Genomic DNA, 18,142 nt, shown 5'->3' on the forward strand with positions numbered 1-18,142 from the left:
CTTCTGACATGCAGCTCTCCTTGTCCAAAATCAATATGCTTCACCTCATGGAAGCGAGAGCAGGTTTTCTGCTCTCACTTCCATGAAGCAAAACATAGTTTGCAATGACAGGGCGGGAGCCGTGCTCCTGACCTGTCATTGCAAACTGCAATGTCCCAGGGGTGGGCACCCTGGGACATTACTAAAGCCGTCTCTGGTGGGTGACGGTCCCCAGGGCCAAAGAGGGCTCCAGGAGGGAGGCCCTCCTCCCAACACGTATGCAGCCCCGGGGAGGTGGTGGTCCCCGGGCCAGGGGTCCGCAACGAACCCCAGCATTACAATAATTAGAGCCCCGGGGAGGTGGGAGGTGGTGGTCCCTGGGCCAGTGTGGGGGAGCTTGAGCCCCCTAGACTTATTTACTATAAAAGCCCTGGGGAGGTGGCGGTCCGCGATGCCCCCTGAATAATTAAGTAAAGCCCAGGGGAGGTGGTGGTCCCCGAGGCTGTGGGGGGGGGGGCTTTGTGCCTTCCTGCACATTATTGACAAACCCCCGGGGAGGTGGCAGTCCCTGGGGCTTCAATTAATCATTGCACCTGGGGGCTCATTAAAATGAAGCGCAATTTCAGCAGGATTCGCGCACCCAGCGAGAATTCTGCCGGAAAAAAAACAAAAATACTTTTTGGGGCCATTGGGGTCCTTGTGGAACCCCCTGACCAGACCCTGCCCCCTTTCCTTTTTTTATCATTTAATAAGCTTATTTCTTGTGACTCGGTTTTACAAAATGGCTGCCAAAACATCTTGGTTTGGAGTGTTGACCGCCAATCAAAATGAAGTTTGTGCTCGGGAGGGTTCGAGAATACACCGCGGTCACCAGATATCGATATTTTTTATTTTTGAATTTCTCAGGAACTAATGAACGGATTTGCACCATTTAAAGCAAAGAGTGCACTCTGAAACAACAGCTACCTTTCTGCCAAATTTAGTGTAATTCCGTTTAGCAGTTCGGGCTGTAGCAGTCACAAACATTCTTATGGAAATTAACATGGAGAAAACGCATTTTGGGACCCCCTTCTTTCTCAGCCCCCCCTCAATGAATCACCCCAAAGCTTTCAAGACAAGAGCTGACTGGAGTGGGCCATTAGTTTTGAAAATTTTGTGAAGATTCGTCAAACGGCGCTAAAGATATTGGCAAATAAAAAAACACTTTTCCTATGGAAACTAGGTGCTAACTATAACTACCTACTGGCGGTATATATATATATATATATATATATATATATATATATATATATATATATATATATATATATATATATATATATTCACTGAAAAAACCATAGGTTTCACACATGTTATAGTTAGCGGAAATTTTACTGATAAAAAACCAATGAAATTCCCCCGTTATAGTTAGTGCAGGCAACTATAACTCACGCGACCGCAATCCTCTGCTGATGCTAATACTGTATTTAGACACTTATTTGCCCATGTCTTCTTCCATACATTTTTAGCTATACATATATTACAAATATTTTTTTTTCATAAAGACACATATGTCATCAGCAGAAGATTGCGGTCGCGTGAGTTATAGTTGCCTGCACTAACTATAACGGGGGAATTTCATTGGTTTTTTATCAGTAAAATTTCCGCTAACTATAACATGTGTGAAACCTATGGTTTTTTCAGTGAATTTGCAAGGTTTTTTAAATGCTAATTCCTAACTATAACGTGTGTGAAACCTATGGTTTTTTCAGTGAATTTGTACGGTTTTTTAAATGCTAAGTTACTTTACGCCATCAGTTCGTTCCGTGCGCGCACGGTGCGCTTCGCGCACCGTGCTCGCACAGTGAGCACGCGGTACGCTTCGCGCACCGCGCGCCCACTTTACGCAGTTAGTGCCATGCACGCACGGTGGGCACGCGGTGCGATGACAAAGCAAGAAAGCACGTCAACAAATCTGTTGCTGCTTTCCTCCGTGACTATGGTATGGGTGCCATTTACCACAACAACTTGCGTTATGACATGCAAGACATTTATAGAGGAGATGGTGTGCACTTCAATGATGAAGGGAACAGAGTCTTCCTCTTGAACCTTAGACTCTGCATCGGTACTTACTTGTAGGTACCACTAAAAAATCATTTCATAAACACAACGGCTCTTTTTAGAGCCCCCTAATATCTAAACACTTAAATCTGATTTTCATTTTTTTTTTTTTTTTTTCTACCGTACGCTTACCGTAAGCTTACCGTACGCGTACCCCGTGATTTTTTTTAAAATCAATAAATGTTTTTTTTGTACTTTTCTGTCCTTCTTTGACCCCCTTACAAATGTTAGGGGGTCTGTAACTCTCCTCATTGCCCCCTTTCCTTGTTTTCACTCTTTTTTTTCAGAGTGAAATACACAAAATGGCGGCCGCCGCTTCCTGGTTTCGGCCGATTCGAATGTTTACTAAGATCTAACAGCCAATCAGAATCGCGCTCGCGCACGCCGCCGTACGCTTACCGTAAGCGTACGGTAAGCGTACCGTAAGCGGGCTCAGATATATATATTGATTTAAAGGCTATTTTCTCAGAATCTACTGAACAGATTTACACCAAACCTACAAAAGGCACTTCCTTGACCTAGGGACTACCTCTCTGCCAAATTTTGAGTAATTCTGTTCAGCCGTTCGGGCTGTAGCTCGTTCTAAAGGTCCTATGGAAAAATGCATGGGAAAAACGCGTTTTGGGACCCCCCTTTTATCTCAGCCCCCGCTTGACGGATCCCCCCGAGACTTTCAGGGTAGGAGCGGAGCGTAGCGCCCCACCTATTTTGAGAAATTCGCGAGGATTTGTCGACCGGCGCCAAAGTTATTCAAAATAGAATGTTGAGGTTTTCCTATGGAAACGTGGTCCTAACTATAACTACCTACTGGCGACCGCCAGTAGGTAATATATATATATATATATATATATATATATATATATATATATATATATATATATATTTGATCCTAACTATAATGTCCCTGTAACCTGTGTTTATGTGTGTGTGTGTATATATATATATATATTTCTTCTACAACGTACAACGTCCAGCACTCAGGGGAGCTTCTAACCCAGTTTTATTGGGGTTTGTAGCACACAAGATGCTTTTCGGCAACTGCCTTTTTCAATATTCGAAAAGGCAGTCACCGAAACACGTCTTGTGTGCTACAAACCCCAATAAAATCTGGATTAGAAGTTCCTGTGAGTGCTGTACTTTGTAAGTTGCAGCTGAAAGATTTAGCGCGTTTTCACCAACACGCATGGAGCACCTGTCCATGAGTGCAGGGACTGTGGCAAAAATCAAGTGAGCAGTATATATATATATATACATTTCTATTTGTGAATCGCAGCAAAACAAATTGAAAAAACCAAGGGCAGTCACCCATGTTTGTTTGAGTTTGAGTCCACGGGTGGGCCAGATTCAGGGGGCTAAGTTTTTATATATATTATGGGGAGGGAGGGAGGCACATACAGCCCTCCTGCCCATTGTGGATATGGGCCTTGGGGACCACCACCTAACCAGGGTCAGGTAAATTTGAAAGTATTGGGAGAAGGGCTGCGCATCTCCTGCTCCATAGGCCATCTATCGCCCCAGGGACCGCCACCTCCCCGGGGCTTGATTGTAAAATAAAAGGGGGGCCCCACGGACCCCTCTCCCTACTTTTAAATTGCTCCAGGGACCACCACCTCCCTCGTGCAAAGGACATTTATCAAAGGGGGATGTGAGCTGACAGGCCCCCTTCAATGGGCATATTCGGCCCCCGGGATCACCACCTCCCCAGGGCATGGCCACATTTTTATTGGGAGGCTGGCCCTAAATAAACAAAGGAGGGGGGTATGCAGCCCCCCTTCCTGAAACCATTAGTTACCCTGGGAACCGCCACCTCCCATGGCCGGCTCCCAATGTCCCGATGTGTCCACCCTTGGGACATGGTTGTTTGCTGTCACTTGGCGGGAGCTTTGACAGCTCCAGCGCAGCAAGAGCAAACTGTAAGTCTGTGCACAACGGGCAGAAGCTGGAAAACTGCTCCAGCTCACTGGGAGCAGACTTTTCATCTGTTTTCCTGCCCACTGTCAAGTGGGCAGTAAAACAGAAGAAAGATTTGTGTTTTCATGCACGTAGCTGCATTTTTGCTGCTCCCTGCATGCAGGAGCAATGTTGGCTCCCTGATGGAGGTGGGAAGCTGGCAGGGACCACAGGGGGCATTGGAGCTCCCCCCACTGGCCCAGCTGTGGAGAATAGGGGCCTCCTTTTAGATAAATGGAGAGGTGAAGTTTCATTCTGGCCCTGATGCTCATTTCATAGAAACTGAACCTCAATGAGAAGCAAATATAAACATATGCAGGTGCCCCCGTTGAAGCTTCACTTCTCCAAAGTATGAATTATCCTAACTTCAAATGTTTGACGAAGGCAAAGCAAGTTAGTTTTCTTTGCAATTCCACATTGAAAGGCGATCTGAAATCCTTCTTGGAGGTGAATGCATCATTTATCTATTGGGGCAAAATTTGTAGCGACTGTGATGAGGGGGTCCTTTTTGTCCTGTACTGGTGAGAACAGAGTCCTTGGTTCTCCCTTTAAATTACTGTGAGTATGCAAATGTGCAAATCAACTGGAAGCTCTGCCCATCTGGCCCTGCACGCCCCGTACACCCTAGTAGTATGCAAAGGTCTTTCCACATTTTGCCAGAATGATGGACAGCTTAACAAATGGCTCTCCCATCGATTTCCGTCATTGTTGGTGAGATGTTCTTGATGCTGCAGAATATAAGAACATCTCCACCAAACAAAGAAGCACTCACTTTATATAGTTAAGAGAAAGTACCCTTGTTTGATGGAGATTCACCTCTTTGTAGTCTTGTTGTCTTCTCTATAGGAGTGTTTAGTTCTGATTATCAAAAAGGAGCTCAGGAGGAATCTTGTTATCACAGAGTTCTGGATAAAGAAGTACCTGGAACAAACACAATGCTGAAATTAAATACACATAAGGTCGCTGGAGACACTTCCTTGTGGTCCATCACGCGACTGTAGTGTAGAATAACCAGTAGAAATTTACCCAACGATGTAGTACTTACTAATTAACCAGTAGAAATTATTCTAGTTGGGTAGACATTGTGTCCAAAACTGTGGACTCTTGTTAGATATTGGGTGCAGTGAAGTTCTGTTCTGGCTCAGTCACTCACACTGCTACTGAAACACCCACACAGACACTCAGATGCCCACTTATACACCCATCCAGTTACTCTCACATCTACTAATAGAACCACACAGCCACTTACACACCCATACAGTCACTCACACACCCACTCACAGACCCATACAGTCACTCACACACCCACTCACACACCCATATATCTACTCACACACCCATTCATAGACCCATGCAGCTACTCACACACCTACAAGACTACTCAGACACCCATACAGCCACTCACATACCCACTCACTGACTCACAAATCTACTTGCACACCTACTCACATACCCTCAACATTACTGACACACCCACTCATATACCCATAGAGACACTCACAAACCCACTCACAGACCCATGCAGTCACTCTTACACCTAGTCACTGACCCATACAGCCAGTCAAAAACCCACTCCACCCACCTACACAGTAGCTCACACACCCACTCTCAAAGGTTACAAGTTACAGTTAGGAAATAACATTTTAAAATCCTTAGAAATCCACTAGAAAAAACTAAAGCTAACTGGGATGTTATAGTTAAGAAATAGAATATAAAAATACCTTAGAAATTCACTGAAAAAAAAAATGTTACAAGGGACATTGTAGTTAGGCTTAGATTTCATAAGAACAAAACTGTAGAAATTCAGCAGTTACAGTTACCTGAGCTAACTATAACTTATGCCCCCGTAATGCACTGCTTATGACCCACATATTGCATCCTTATTACATGGTCAATGACATCACTGGTAATATCACTGATGGCATCTCAAATAATATCATTGATGGCATCACTGATATGTTCAGTGAACATTCAGTGAACATATATATATATATTTTTGAAACACACTTATCCCTCTCACCCATGAGATAAATGCCACAAGCCAGAATTAATGCATTAAAGGTGTTTTTTTAATTTCATAATAATCTTTATTAAGTTTTCAGAAAGCAAGATACAGAAAGCAAGGGATACAAAAATGAAAGGGCACAAATGAATACCAAAGTCCTTTTTGGATCATAATGTCACATGAGATAGCTTAATACATTCACTACACTGTCATTCATGCAATACAGTGTAAAACCTTATAATATAATAAAGATTGTTTGGGCCCACAACTGAATTAGGGACCAACATTGGGGGCATGGAAGCAGGGCAGAATGAGAAGGACAGTTGTGGAATTTGAGTTACTTCTCCCCTCTGTATGTTGTGAAAGCTTGTGAATATTTATGGTGGTTTGTTGATGGCAAAGCATTTGTCCAAGGTTTCCCAAATGGGTCTGAGTTGTGTTTTCCAGGGGGAGTGTTGCAATGCAATGTTGTCAGCCCCTCTGATACGTGATATCCAGTTAATCCTGGTTTGAAAGGAAGCCATATGTGTGTTCTTCCAGTTAGAGGTAATGATTTTAATTGCTGGCATTAGTAAGAGATTAAGTATGGAGTGATCTGAAGGACACCTGATGCACGGGTCAAGTAGATTTGAGTGAAATGAGAAAACTTTGTCCCAGAAAGGGGTCAGTGATTTGCAGTGAAGAATTAGGTGAACAAGGTCACCATTATCTTCTTTGCAGTTCCAAAAGATTGGGTTTTCTAATATTTTAAGAGAGTGAAGGCGAGATGGAGTCCAGTAGGCCTTGTGTATTAGCCAGAATTTGGTTTGGAAGAGTACTGGAAAGATTTTGTGAGTGGTGACAGATTTCCATATGGCGTTCGTCGGCCTCTGATATGGGATAGGAGGAGTGGGTTTCCCAATATTTTGGTAAGTTCAATATAGGGTTTGGCCTCCGTATTTAATGTTCACGTTATTCCATAGAGATGCAAGGGCAGAGAGTATTATCCATGTGGGAAGCTTTTTATTATTGATTAATAAGGCATTCTTGTGGTCTAAATTTACCAAGGTGTTTTTATTCAATTGTCCATTAAATATTTGATGGACCCAACTCATTTTGGCTCTCCACCTCGAGCCTTATTTACGGATGGGCTTGACCATACAAGCACCAGTTTTTCAAAGTGAAAGTTCATACATACATAATAAAAATAGCAAAAATACTATATCATTCTTCTTTGTACAGTCTTTCTTCTGTCATCCTTATACTTGACTTTTCTCACCCAATAAATTGTCTTTATTCACTATGATCAAAATACAATGAAAAACCTTAATTATTTGAAATTGAAGCCCATTCATCTCGCTTCTTGATGGGGTTAACTTACTCTACGAATTCTGGCAACACCAGGACAAAGACATGCGTACTGTGCCTTGCTTCACACATGCTTCATACTCTTTGCTGACCCTCTATATGCATATATGTTGTTATCAATTGGGGCTGATCCTTTTATTTTTGTCTCAGTTCCCAAACATTCTTCTGGATCATTACATGAGAGAACCCTTACTGTTCCATCTTTCATCTTTCATGTCCTTAGCCTCCATGTGCTCCAAGGATTACAGACCTAGTGGGCTTAAATAGAGCAATGAAAATATCATCCGCTTTCCTATATCCCCCTGTTTACCCAGGGAAGTTAACATCACAAAAAAAAGAAGAAGATAACTACATACAGAAAATGACATATCTTTCATAATAATTAAAAAATGAACTACTGTCCTCTGGTATTATTCTTCCTCAGTGACTTGGAAAGTTGTCAGAGGGGAGAACATTGAACAGATTCCTGTACTTTACTCCTTTAGGTGTACTGCCAATTCCTCACTAATATTGAGGCCTCCAGGCTCCATGGTATCTAAATTAAGGGTGGGTGTAATGTGCGTAAGGGACCTACGCAGAGAGGCACGGGGATGGAACCAATCTCCACACTCATCACATAGTTCCCTTACGCACATCCTGCCTTCCGCCCGCCTCCCGCCCGCACGTGCTGGAAGAGGTTTGAAGACCGGGGACGCCGCAGATCAGGTAAGGTTATGTAAACATTTATTTCTTTATGTATTTAATACTGCGGGCGGACAACTTCCGCTATGCCCCGAGTGTGCAGAGATTTGCCCTGTTTCTCCGCCTATTATCGCGGAAGGTAGAAGGGCAAATCTCCGCACATTCCGTGGGCGGAACGGAGTTGTCCGCCCACCCTTAATCTAAATTAATGATATACTTGGATTCCAATCTATGCAGTTTCACACATTGGTCTCCTTTCATTTGATGTTTCTTAACCTTATCAAGGCCATAATTCCTCAAGAATGTCTTGTTCCCCCATGTTCTACCTGAAAGTGACGAGCCACTGTTTATTTATGTTTCCTCCTATGAATGGCCCTTATATGGGGATACGTTTCTATATTTGGAGGGTTGTACTGCCAATAGGCCTTTTGTGGTGGGTGCATTCAATACAGTATACAAAATGATCGGATCTGCAGGAAATGTATTTTCTGATCTCATAGGTTTATTTTTGTTAAACGGAACATCAGAAGACTTCTTACTCAGGATATATTTGCATTAGCGGCAGCTGGCATCTAAGGGGGCAGGCGTGTGCGTGTAAAAAAATATTAATAAATAAAATAAAACTTACTGAACTTGACAACATCCTTTCTCTGGACATCTTCTTTCATTGATAAAGGAACCAAATGCTGGAACTCCCTTGGCCAATCCTGGTGTCCTGGTGCTGCTCTCACCAGCATGACAGCAGTGCTATTATTGGTGGGAGTGGCCTCACCCAGCGCTCCACAGCGCTCTGGAATCTTTGGCTTACTCTAACCCAGCTGTCTTAAGACAGCTGGGTTAGAGATGCCTAAAGTGCAGGTCTGTGGCTGCCCGCCGCAAGACGGCTAGCCAAAAAGACATGTGCACTTTAAACAATGCAATCTCAGCCCACCCTCCTCCCTGCTGTTGTCAACTAGCAGTGTCCCACCCCAGTCCTGATGCTCAGCTCAGTATGGGGGATGAAAAATAAAATAGAAATTGATTAGCATTTTATTTTTCATCTCTGGGGCTTTGGGGCAACGCTCATCCGCCCAAAAGCAGGAGCAGCCCCTAATTTGCATGCTTTGCAGCTATTACAGGGATATTACCCATTTTATATTTATATATCTACATATATACATATATATATATAACATATATACACAATACAACCATAAACAACATTACAAAAATAATAATGTAATGCAATAAAATATATTAATTAACATACACAATAATAAAAAAATTAAAAATTCCCAAAATCACATAAAAAAATACATTAAAATTTATTATAAAATAAAAACAAATAATGTTAGATGTTAAATGCAAAAAAATATGAAACAATTAGTGCAATACACTCTATTTATTCAGAATTTTTAAAACTATTGAATATTAAATATGCTATTCACACTCTAGTTTATCCAAGGGTAGGGGAAGTGTTAGACTTTGGAGGAGTGAAATTTAATATTCCCATTCCAAACAGCACAACAGTAAGGAAAGAGTTGGACTTTGGAGGAGAAAAATGTACTATTCCCACTCCAGTGTGTGCAAAAGTAGGGAAAGCATTGGATTTCCGAGGGATGAAATGTACAATTCCAACTCCAAACAGCACAAAAATAAGGAAAGTGTTGGACTTTAGATGGGTAAAATTTACTATACCTACTTCAGTCTGTGCAACAGTAGGGAAAGATTTGTATTTTGGAGGGGTAAACTTTACTATTTCCACTACTGTCTGTGCAATAGTAGGGAAATTGCCAAATTGCAAAGAGGTTAATTTTACTATTCCTACTGCAGTCTAAACAAGAGTAAGCAAAGTACTTTTTCTCAAACACATCACACACATGAGTAACACCAATAATGTTGAAAAAATGTTAAACTTTTAATATAACAATTATTAACATACATATGTGCATATATATATATGTCTACATATATATAAATATATATGATAAAAACAATGAGTCAATTTACATAATGACTAGTCATTAAAATATGTAATTAGCAATTAATAAATAATTGTTATTCAATTATTACTTAATTACCTTTACACCCTATCTCCCTACAATCCTAGCAGCCCACACCTATATTATAATATAACTTAAAAATGATTATTCTATTATTTACATATGTAAAATAAATTAAATAATGAATTCAAAATTAATAAGTAATTGTTAATTAACCCTATCAACCTAGCAGCCCACAAACAAAATATAAGTAAAATACATAAATATTCCATGAAATGCATAATTGAAATCAATGAAATAAGAATGTAATAATTAATTGTTAATTAATTATTGCTTAATTTACTTCCTGCCCTATCCCCTACAGACCCAACAACCCACTACAACACTCTAAACGACTGTAAACATTAAATAAAAACATTTAAATCACTTACAATTGCATAGAATGGGCCTTCTCCCGCAGAAAAGGAGGCCAAAACATTTAGGAATTATCATAGATAAAACTCTTTTTATGCGTCCCCAGATTCAAAACCTCACACGCATATGTTTTGGCACCCTACATATGTAAAAGAATTCCTGCCATTGCTCCTGCTCAAAAGTAGGAAGATCGTAGTGCAGGCTATGGTAACTTCAAATCTGGACTACGCCAATAGCCTGTACCCAGGTCTTCCTAAATCATTGATACAGCACCTACAGGTGATTCTAAAGGCGGCAGCCAGAGCCATTTGCTAACCGAATTTTAGATCTAACATAACTCTGCATTGAGGACCGGATAGATTTCAAGGAAATTACCATCTTTTTTAAAGCGTTCCACAATGTTGGAGCTGGCTATTTAAAGAAGCGGGTCAATAAATACACAACTCTGAGGTTGCTTCGTTCATCCAAGACCAACCTGGCCAGCGTGCCCAGGGTACGTGTGACCCGCACAGGGGGAAGATCCTTCGGCTTCCTAGGCGCAAAACTGTGAAACAGCCTTCCGGCGCCATTGAGGCTTAACCCCGATTTATTTTCCTTCAGAAAAAATCTGAAAACTTGGTTGTTAATTCTCTAGGCTGGGTCCTTTTTTCACTTCATCCTCCTGCTGATTACGGCACCAGGACACTCTAGCCTGAGTAGCTGTGGGCCCAATATAAATACCTTATTTCATTTCATTATTTCTTTATTTTTTAAATATAACCTTCATAGTACAACATGAAATTATTATATCAACTAAAACACATGCAAATAATTAAAAAACAATAATCTTTACCACTATATTATTGAAAATAATATTAATAAAATCGATATTAATAAGAAAATGATATTCTTGTCAAAGATATTGGTGCATCATTAAATTTGTGTATCACAATATTTATTTTCTAATACTTTTGCCTTCCCGTATTTTGAATCCGATATTTGCTCCAAACAGCATCTGAATGGTAATCTATACCAAGGATTTTTCTCATGTTATACCCCACTTCCAAGAAGCCCTCAGTATCTTCAACTGCACTTCCTTAAAAAATCTGGTGTCCCCGAAATTATGAAGAATCCTTTCCTACCCAATCGAGTCCAGCATTGCGGCATAAATTCCTCCCTTATTGGAGTTTTCGTGGCTTGATAATAGCATTCAGATAAGTCTGGATCTATAGAGCCCTAAATGAACCTCCCTAATCTCCCTTGTATTTTAGCTAAACATTCCTTGGGAACGGGAGAGAGGTGTTGTTGAATAGGTAAGTCATCTTCGGAAGGATCACCATCTTAAGTAGATTTATCCTTACATACAGCATTACTAGAAGGTGCTCCCCTCTTGCTAATAACTCTTCAATCTCCTTCATCACCCTATTTAAGTTATGCTTCTGCACCTCATCTAGAGGTGTGACTGTGATTCCCACATATTCAATCTTTGTTTCAGAAAGCACCACAGTGCTGTCCAAGTTCCGGGTCATCACCTTGATCTTTGTTCATGGAGCACCCTGAAAATGTCTCAAATACAGCAGTGATTTCCTTCATACGGGCAACCGTTCTTCTGGGATCCTTTGTATGCATAATGAAATCATCTGCATAAAGCCAATCGTGCCTCATGTTTCTGAGACTCAAATGGCACAATGAAGGCCTGTGCTAAGGGCTCAATGTACAGGTCAAAAAGTAAGGGAGAAACTGAGCATCCCTGCCGAGTTCCCCTCAAAATGTTTATTCTCCTTGCAAAATTCCCATTAACCAGAATCTGTGCAGTTGATATTGCGGATTGAATCTTGATTACTGTAATAAATGCTGGTCGGAGTCTCTAGAACCTTCTACAGGTAGGCCGAACACACCCTATCAATAGTTATTAAGGCCAGTAGATTTGAATTTGCAGTAGCCATATCTATTGATGATATTAACAGATTAGTAAGGTCATGCAACTGCCTATCTGGCACAAATCTGTTCTGATCTGGCTGTATAATATTGCTGCAAAACACAGGGTGGGTTAAGGGTCTCAGGTAAAATTTTAAATACCTGCGCGGACAAAATCCCCAATACAATACACAAAAACAACAAAATCCGTGGGTCTAACACACTCTCCAAAGGAGAGGTCACAAGCAGAGTCAGTAGAAGCAAGCAATCCTGTATTAACATGGAAGGAGTCCTATTTAAGAGAAATTAATCCTAATACCCACCGATGTGGCATGCCTCATCATCTGGGATCTACTCTTGGTTGAAAAACCTAGTGCAACCAAGCGCTGCAACTCCCTCACTATGAGGGAGGAGCTCACGGACCTTTTAATTTGATCAATTGGTCCGATCGTCTAAGATCTGTCAAGGCGGGTGTTTGCAGTGCAGAAGATAGTGATGTCGTGAAGTGATGTTAAAATTGGCTACCAAGATAAAAATACATTTTAATGGCTAACTCTCGGTGTCAATTGTTAAAAACAGTGCAAGCGCGGTTTGAAAAAATAGTCAAGCACGCTGGTCTAAAGAGAGGGACTACATGTTTCAGCCATAGAGATCGAAATTCGATCGTGGCCTTCCTCAGGACCTACATGGTAATGCTACTGCAAAATTATGTGTTTAAATCAAAATAAGATTAAACTAGATAATCAGAATGATACAACCTACAATCACCTGTGGTCACTTTTACGATGGATCTACAGGATTGTTGCTGTCACCTGTTAAAAGAAAAACATAGTGAAATACTATACCATGTTAAAAATAATTATAACTTGCTTATGTTTGAGTTATTCTTAATAATAGGTGAAACTCCTTTGGTGAATAGAGAATGATATGAACAAGCCACACTGTGCAGCCATGTTTGGCTAAGAAAAAGGGCATTGCACTCAGACACTGTCAAGTGGGTTTCCTACATAATCATAATCTGAGCCAGAGTGTCTTGCAAATACTGACTAATCAATCTCTGTCTCCTTCTAGTTTGGAGACCATTGATGCTCCACATAAGGATCCCTATATCCTTAATTCCTTTACCTGTTCTTGCGGGATCTCAGATCTACTTACCCCCGGGACTGATGCTACCTGCAATGGAACGAGATACCCAACTTTAAGAAAGGAAGAAAAGCTAATACTGAGCTGTTAATGAAGACATTTTCCTTCTTTTTTATTCAATTTTTTCCCATCATGCTTCCTACCATGTGCCCTCCCTCAGACACCCCACCATCTACTACTAGTGGCACATTCCTTTCTGCTAATTCAGGTCCTCACCATAGGAGGTTAATTTATTACACATGTAAATACATCACATAACTCATACCCTGATCTTAAAAAAAGAACAAGAAGCATGGAAAAGGAAGAAAAAGCTTCACATGCACAGTCAACAGGAACACACATAATATAGGAAAAAAATAAAACATGCCACACCAGTGTGATACCACTATTTTGGGCATGATTGGAAGAGGGTATGAAAGAGGGGGCAGAAGAAGAATCACACTATCCTATTACAGTGCCCACTATTGCTAGGCAGCCTTAAATTAATGTAATGCTCTCCCTCCCAGTCAAGACCTAACCCCTTCTCCCTTGAGATGAACTTTATATTCTCTTAATGAGATGTTTGACCTGCTCCGTTAACCTTATGGTATGCATTTTGTTATTCTACAGAACTCAAAGCATGGCTGGAAACCTTCACTGCACCTTAGCTCCTGACTTCTGCTACTCCCCCATCTTCTGGCCAAGTGCTCACAGCCTCAGTTCAGTGACCCCACAGACGTCAAATCTGATGACATATGAGAAACTCTTCTGTTGGACCTGGCCCTCTGCAGGGTCATCCCCAAACTTTATGCCTTTATCCCTCCACTTTTTGCTGAATTTGTTGTTGTTGGCCTTAGGACTCTGTGTACTTTACTACTGCTAACCAAGGTTAAAGTGATGTGCTCTATCTCTAAAATATGGTTTGATTGGCTTTCACCTGGTTGGCATATTTAATTTGCTTGTAGGTCACTTGTGGAGCGGTATACTATATACCCATGCCTGTAAATTAAATGCTACTAATGGGCGTGTCATTACATACTAATAGGGTTACCCTTAAAGCTGAAGGGCCTGGGTGTAGTGTGATAAATACAACAAAATTGGTCCTAATGGACAATTTAGAAAGTTAAATTAATTTACGTATCCTACCACAATACAATTTCACCAATCTACAAGAAAAAGATAGATCTAATTTCTCAGAAGGGAAGAGTAGACAAAAAAAATTACATCACATAAAGAAATGCAAAACGGATGCAGAAGATTCAGATTGTATTAGAAATCAATAGTATGTATGCAATAAATTCATACATGTGGTTGTTCCATTCAGTTCAACAACGTGCTGAGAAAAGGCTTAAACTCTCCTTTTATTACATAAAAGTCACCACTAAGATAGGCCCTAGGTTGCCCTTTGGACAGGGGGTTGTGTAATAAAAAGGTTGACATGTACTTTTAAGTTTCAAATGTCCTGGTAGTGAAAACTCCTAAATTAATCTTTCACAATTATGAAGCTTACACCTCCCGTAAGATAACATTGGTGATTCCTTATTATATTTAATAAGCTGTAATTTCCAATTGGGAGCTGGTGGCTATATTATATTTGGGGTCTGTGCAACTGTGATGATAAATTCTCTTTATTGGCAAAGTCGGATTTGTTATAACAATTTTGTAATTGCCACTTTTAGAAAGTTAGCATTTTCCTGTTCTTAGCCCTTTTGTGACTGTAGCCTGTCTTGGGTCACGTGACTGGATGTAACTAATAGTTTGACTTTGTGAATCCCCCCTTAGTCACATAATAGCGGGATTAGGTATGCCCGAATGGGTCATCTACTGGCAGTATGGGGTGGGGCGGAGATGAGCACAGTCCCACTTACAACTGAATAGCATGTGCTCTGCCTTCACACTAAGGGTCACTTCAGCCAGCTTCAAGCCAGGACAGAGGAGTCAGGGGATTCCATGCACTTCAAAGCCACTGCCTAGAAGTTTCTACCACCGTCCAGAAGCAGGGCACCAGGGAATAAAAAAAGGACCTTAGTCACCAAGGGCCTTATTCAAAAAGGTATTTACATGTAAAGTTACAAGTGCAGAGTATCTGAACTTGGGCCAAAATCTCTGCACAGAGACCTTCAGTGTGGAGATTCTGCCGGTAGTGTAGCGACTCAACACTTGTAACTTTATTACACGTACATACCTTTGTGAATCAGGCCTGATTCACAAAGATATCTACATGTAGTAAAGTTACAAGTGTGGAGTCTCCGCAACTCGGGGCAAAATCACCGCAAAGAGGACTGCAGTGCGGCGATTGCACCCCAAGTGTGGAGACTCTGCCCTCGTAACTTTACTACACAGAAATACTTTTGTGAATCAGGCCCCAACTCTTCAGTGCACTACTGGACCTGTGAATACTCTGCCAGGAAAAAGGACTGCTGTGCTGCTACAAGGGACTGCCACTATGCTGGACTGATGCTCTAACAGAACTGCCACCCTGCTGTTGGGACGTGCTGCCTTCTTACCCGGGAAAGAACAACTGGATCTACAGCATTACCTTAAACCTTAAACCAAAAACCCAGAGTGACTCAAAAGGCTAGTCTGTTGGCCTACTGATTTGAGCATCACAGACATAAATGGCTCCCAACCAGCTCCTGGACCCAGCTGCAGCAAGTTCCTGACCACCAAGCAGTGCTTCTCGGGTCCTGGGCCCTCGGTGTGGCTCAAGGCCTCTTGAAATTAAACTTTTGACTCTGTGCGACTGCAAATTGGCCTGCTCACACCAGAATCATGCCGCTCATGCTGAATTTCAGGTTGAGCCACCGCCAGCCCGCCTCTTCACACAGCAAGCATCGATCGCCCATGGAGTACCGCCAAAGCGAAGCTACAGCCCAACCATCAGCGATGCCCAGGCTTCTCTTCGTACCACGCCGACCACCGCCCATGATGCTTGGCTTGCTCCCTGCATCCACTTCCAATGGAAACGGGACTCTTGGCACAAAATTTGAGGAAGTAACATTTCAGCGGGACTAATCTGGAACTGCATCTGATGCGCATTCCTCCAAAGTCGGTCTGAACTTTTTGTCTTTGACAGGGTCCAGTACAAACAGATAGCCACGGTCGATGCTTTTTGTTTTTAGGCACTGTATTGCAGTTTATTCTTTCAAAATTCATAACTCCAGTTCCATCTAACTTGGTGTGGGATTCCTTTTGTGTGATGTGCTCACTGTGTTATGTTTTGCAGAAATACTTTACACATTGCCTCTAAGTTAAGCCTACCTGCTCTGTGCCAAGCTTCCAGGTGGCTGAGCATAGGTTAATTTGGGGTTTGCTTGGGCCTTACCCTGACTACAAGTGTGGTTGCTGTTTGACCAGCGCCCAAATCCCAGTCAACTGGTAACCCAATTTTTAACACCTTCCCATCTAAGTTCCCCTGTCTCAAAGCCAGGCTCAAAAATCAACTCCTTTGTACTATATGACAGGAAGTTCATGGGTATCTTCAAGGGTCTTTTCTGGTCCTCTGATCACTTAAAGAGGTCTCTTTGGACTACTTCTTTTTCAAGATGGACACAATGTTTACCCATTTGGACTCCCTCCATAAAGAGATTGATAACAAAGCCTTTCAAGTCTCTGCCATTTGCAAACTCTGGTACATTCAATATCCTTACAGTGTTCCTCTGAGAATGGTTTCCAGCCTTTTGATCTCATCTTGCAGATTCTGGTTCTGCGACTTGAGCACCCTTAGATCGGAGGAGTTCCTCTTGCCCTCACAGTCCGTCCTCTCCATATTTGCCATGTGTGCCTTAATCCTCTCAAAAACGCCATCCAATTTTATCTCCAATACTTGACAGACCCCCTGTGTGATTCTTTAATTGGGTTCTGACATTGCAAATTGCCTCTGCATTTACTGATGGAGGTCTAAAAGAATCTGTTCAACAGTATTTAGTGATGTAGGTATGTCCGGTTGAGCTGGGGAATAGCTTCTCCCATTAGAATTCTGCCCAGGTAAAACCATTAATGCCCCATATCTGTTCTCCACTGAGACCCCAAAAGACACCCTAGCGCAGCAGTTCCCCTCCAGTGAGACACCCGGGGGAACCACTGGTGGACCTGATTTTCTGCAGCCTTTGTTAATCGGGTATGTTCCACTCCTACCCCAGGTTGTATTATAGGGAGTTGATTACATTCTGCTGTGCTCCTTTCCTGATTTGGCCCCTTCACTTCAATGTCTGTGCTATCTCTTAGAGGCCCCCTTATTATTGACCATAACATTGAAAAAGGAGTTGAGTGAGGGGGTAATTTTTGGTACAAGTATTGCTGATGTTAACTGCAGCTTTTTGCCACTGGTTCTCGCCGCACCTCCTCTAGACTTCTCAACTAAAGGAGAATCTGAAGCTGCATAACTTTTATATCCTAGCTATATTGTAGTTGATGTCATTCATCTCTCTGGTTCTCTCTACTCTTTTCTGCTCATTTAGCTTCTGTTTTCTTTCTAGTCTACTATGGTGTTCTTTTCTGTTTTCTCTTTTGGAAGAAAAGAGGATATGTTATATCCTAGGTATATTGTAGTTTATGTAATTCATCTCTCCACCAGTGGAACTCTGTAAGGATGAAGTAACATGGAATGTTGGGGTATGAAAACCACAGTTGGATAAGGGCTGAACACCATGCTGGCTGCTCCTGG

The sequence above is a fragment of the Triturus cristatus genome, chromosome 4_2 (assembly GCF_964204655.1).
Source record: "Triturus cristatus chromosome 4_2, aTriCri1.1, whole genome shotgun sequence".
Taxonomy (NCBI): Eukaryota; Metazoa; Chordata; class Amphibia; order Caudata; family Salamandridae; genus Triturus; species Triturus cristatus.